This window comes from Nerophis lumbriciformis, linkage group LG26 (genome assembly GCF_033978685.3).
Source record: "Nerophis lumbriciformis linkage group LG26, RoL_Nlum_v2.1, whole genome shotgun sequence".
Classification (NCBI taxonomy): Eukaryota; Metazoa; Chordata; class Actinopteri; order Syngnathiformes; family Syngnathidae; genus Nerophis; species Nerophis lumbriciformis.
This window is the reverse complement of record NC_084573.2, coordinates 37712501-37717500: the sequence shown is the minus strand read 5'-3', so window position 1 is coordinate 37717500 and position 5000 is coordinate 37712501.

Below are 5000 nucleotides of genomic sequence, written 5' to 3'. Positions count from 1 at the left end.
CCAGCAATCGGAGTGTTGCTGGTTACTGGGGTTCAATCCCCACCTTCTACCATCCTAGTCACGTCCGTTTTGTCCTTGGGCAAGACACTTCACCCCTTGCTCCTGATGGCTGCTGGTTAGCGCCTTGCATGGCAGCTCCCGCCATCAGTGTGTGAATGGGTGAATGTGGAAATAGTGTCAAAGCGCTTTGAGTACCTTGAAGGTAGAAAAGCGCTATACAAGTATAACCCATTTATTATTTATTTATTTTATATTGTTATTGTTTTATCGCCCCGCCCTACTGGGTGCTCTCACATTCAACCCAATTTTCCTTTTCAGCAAGCTTCTCCATGATGTGATCCATCTTGCGATTCAGTTCAGAAATCGCCAGCCCTGCCCAAACATGGCTAATTAGCCACTTATATCATTATAACACTTATATAAGACTTTTCTTTTTTTTGCGGCTCCAGACAGATTACTTTTTTTTGTATTTTTTGGTCCAATATTCATCGTTTTGGGTTGCCGACCCCTGGTGTAACCAAACTGTCTGATATATATATAAAAAAACAAACATTTGAGGTCGTGTTCTGTGATGTACGTCAAGATGAGGAAAAAATAAAGCGTTTTCTTTTCTGCCCTTCCTCTGCCTACACCCCAGAATGCCGTGCGGTTCCGGCTCGGCCTTTCTTCCTATTTTTTTTCTAACAGAACTCAGTGAAATTATCGAACTTTCTATCGACCCCATTTTCTATTGATATTGATCACATGTCTATCGCGATATATATTGTTATTGTTTTATCGCCCAGCCCTACTGGGTGCTCTCACATTCAACCCAATTTTCCTTTTCAACAAGCTTTTCCATGATGTGATCCATCTTGCGATTCAGTTCAGAAATCGCCAGCCCTGCCCAAATATGGCTAATTAGCCACTTATATCATTATAACACTTATATAAGACTTTTCCCTTTTTTTGCGGCTCCAGACAGATTACTTTTTTTTGTATTTTTTGGTCCAATATTCATCGTTTTGGGTTGCCGACCCCTGGTGTAACCAAACTGTAAAAAAACAAACATTTGAGGTCGTGTTCTGTGATGTACGTCAAGATGAGGAAAAAATAAAGCGTTTCCTTTTCTGCCCTTCCTCTGCCTACACCCCAGAATGCCGTGCGGTTCCGGCTCGGCCTTTCTTCCTATTTTTTTTCTAACAGAACTCAGTGAAATTATCGAACTTTCTATCGACCCCATTTTCTATTGATATTGATCACATGTCTATCGCGATATATATTGTTATTGTTTTATCGCCCAGCCCTACTGAGTGCTCTCACATTCAACCCAATTTTCCTTTTCAGCAAGCTTTTCCATGATGTGATCCATCTTGCGATTCAGTTCAGAAATCGCCAGCCCTGCCCAAATATGGCTAATTAGCCACTTATATCATTATAACACTTATATAAGACTTTTCACTTTTTTTGCGGCTCCAGACAGATTACTTTTTTTTTGTATTTTTTGGTCCAATATTCAACGTTTTGGGTTGCCGACCCCTGGTGTAACCAAACTGTCTGATATATATAAAAAAAAAAAACATTTGAGGTCGTGTTCTGTCATGTACGTCAAGATGAGGAAAAAATAAAGCGTTTCCTTTTCTGCCCTTCCTCTGCCTACACCCCAGAATGCCGTGCGGTTCCGGCTCGGCCTTTCTTCCTATTTTTTTCTAACAGAACTCAGCGAAATTATCGAACTTTCTATCGACCCCATTTTCTATCGATATTGATCACATGTCTATCGCGATATATATTGTTATTGTTTTATCGCCCAGCCCTACTGGGTGCTCTCACATTCAACCCAATTTTCCTTTTCAGCAAGCTTTTTCATGATGTGATCCATCTTGCGATTCAGTTCAGAAATCGCTGCAAATATGCCCAAATATGGCTAATTAGCCACTTATATCATTATAACACTTATATAAGACTTTTCTCTTTTTTTGCGGCTCCAGACAGATTACTTTTTTTTGTATTTTTTGGTCCAATATTCAACGTTTTGGGTTGCCGACCCCTGGTGTAGCCAAACTGATATATATATAAAAAAACAAACATTTGAGGTCGTGTTCTGTGATGTACGTCAAGATGAGGAAAAAATAAAGCGTTTCCTTTTCTGCCCTTCCTCTGCCTACACCCCAGAATGCCGTGCGGTTCCGGCTCGGCCTTTCTTCCCATTTTTTTCTAACAGAACTCAGCGAAATTATCGAACTTTCTATCGACCCCTATTTTCTATTGATATTGATCACATGTCTATCGCGATATATATTGTTATTGTTTTATCGCCCGGCCCTACTGAGTGCTCTCACATTCAACCCAATTTTCCTTTTCAGCAAGCTTTTCCATGATGTGATCCATCTTGCGATTCAGTTCAGAGTTCCCACAGCCCTGCCCAAATATGGCTAATTAGCCACTTATATCATTATAACACTTATATAAGACTTTTCACTTTTTTTGCGGCTCCAGACAGATCATTTTTTTGTATTTTTGGGTCCAATATTCAACGTTTTGGGTTGCCGACCCCCGGTGTAACCAAACTGTCTGATATATATATAAAAAAACAAACATTTGAGGTCGTGTTCTGTGATGTACGTCAAGATGAGGAAAAAATAAAGCGGTTCCTTTTCTATTCTCGACTCCTTTCGTGTCCGTGCAGAATCCATGCAAACATGAAAACGTGGCGGCTCTTCTCCGTCGCATGCAAATTAGGGGTCCACGCAGAGGGGGGGGCCGATTTTGAAAAGCTTGTTATTATGGGCTGTTAAAAATACTCTTATCTGCTGGTGCAACGTGGGGCTTGCTGACATGGGACAGTGAAATGTTCCTTTGATCCGCTAATAGCGCTCGGCGTGACGGCACTAATTACCGGATTGGCGCTCAAATTGTGCAGGTCTGGGATGGCGTTCATTCCGATCGCTTGAAAGCCTGCTAAGCCATTGTGATGCATGTGTGTGTGTGTGTGTGTGCAGGAGGAGAAATCTCAAGTCTGGTGTGAACATGTGATGTGAGGTGAGGATGATGGATCATGTGTTCATCACACTCACCAAGGATGCCTCCATCTTTGTCTGCACATCTCAGGTCATGCAACTGTTGTTACATCTGCAAATATGCAGAGTTTATACAAATATACAAAGTTTATACAAATATACAGAGTTTATACCGCACACCGGGATATTAGAAGAAAACTAATTGTTTCCGTACGATAGGCGCCGATCTACAGTTCTGGTATTACAGATAGCGTGTCAGGAGACATGGAAAAATAAATTAAATACACAGAGGATATAATAATAATAATAATAAAAATATATTTTATTTGTAAAAAGCACTTTACATTGAGTAAACAACCTCAAAGTCATACTTGCCAACCTGGAGACCTCCGATTTCGGGAGGTGGGGGTGGGGGCGGGGGTGGGGCGTGGTTAAGATAGATATATATATATATATATATATATATATATATATATATATATATATATATGTATGTGTGGGGGAAAAAATCACAAGACTATTTCATCTCTACAGGCCTGTTTCATGAGGGGGGGTACCCTCAATCATCAGGAGATTTTAATGGGAGCATTCGCATACCATGGTTTATATAGGGCACAGAGTGGGTGGGTACAGGCTGGCCTAGGGGCGTGGTGATTGGCTCATGTGTTACCTAGGAGGTGTTTCCGTCTGTGGCGGCATGCTGTTACAATTTGGCTGCGCTTGTTGAGGGATGACAGGTCTGGACGGTAAATAATAAACAGTTTCTCTTTCAAGCATAGGTTGCATCTTTTATTACCACTATTGTAAGGTGTGCTGGATGCAAGAATTTGCCATGTTATTGAATATTCAACATTATTGTCTTTGAGGTCCCAAATGTGTTTGCTGAGTTCTGTGGTATTTCGCAGGTTTTTGTTCCTGAAAGAAGCCTTGTGATTGTTCCATCTGGTTTTGAATTCACCCTCGGTTAATCCTACATATGTGTCAGATGTGTTAATGTCCTTGCGTATTACCTTAGATTGGTAGACAACTGATGTTTGTAAGCACCCCCCGTTGAGGGGGCAATCAGGTTTCTTTCGACAGTTACATGCCTTGTTGGTTTTGGAGTCGCTCTGACTGGGGGTCGACGGCTCATTTGCAATTGTTTTGTTGTGGTTTGAGATGATTTGTCGTATATTGTTCATGCAGCTGTAGCTCAATTTAATGTTGTTCTTGTTGAATACTTTTCTTAGGGTGTTGTCTTTGGGAAAGTGTTTGTCAATCAGATTGAGGAATTTGTGTCCAATGTTCGTTGAGACGTTTTTGCTGTATGGGGGGTTGTACCAGATGATGCCGTTTCGTTTTCTGTCCTTTTTTGGCTGGTTTCCTGGCGTGGGTTCATAGGTGAGGGTGAAATTGTATCCGCTTTCATCAAGGGCTTTTTGGTACGGGGGGGGGTTGCTTGGTCAAATTCAGCTTTGCTAGATGACAGCATCGATAGCCTTTTATTGATTCCGGTAGGTATTCTTTTCGTGGTGGTGGGTGGGTGGTTGCTGTCATGGTGCACGTATTGGAGTGTTGTGTTGGGTTTCGTGAATGGTTGGTAGCTGTTATTTCTCAGGTTGAAAGTGACGTCAAGGAAGTTGACGGTTTGCTTGTTGGCTTCAATCGTGATCCGTAGGCCGTTTATTATTTACCGTCCAGACCTGTCATCCCTCAACAAGCGCAGCGAAATTGTAACAACATGCCGCCATAGACGGAAACACCTCCTAGGTAACACATGAGCCAATCACCACGCCCCTAGGACAGCCTGTACCCACCCACTCTGTGCCCTATACAAACCATGGTATGCGAATGCTCCCATTAAAATCTCCTGACGATTGAGGGTACCCCCCCTCATGAAACAGGCCTGTAGAGATGAAATAGTCTTGTGATTTTTTTTCCCACACATACATATATATATATATATATATATATATATATATATATATATATATATAAAATAAATACTTGAATTTCAGTGTT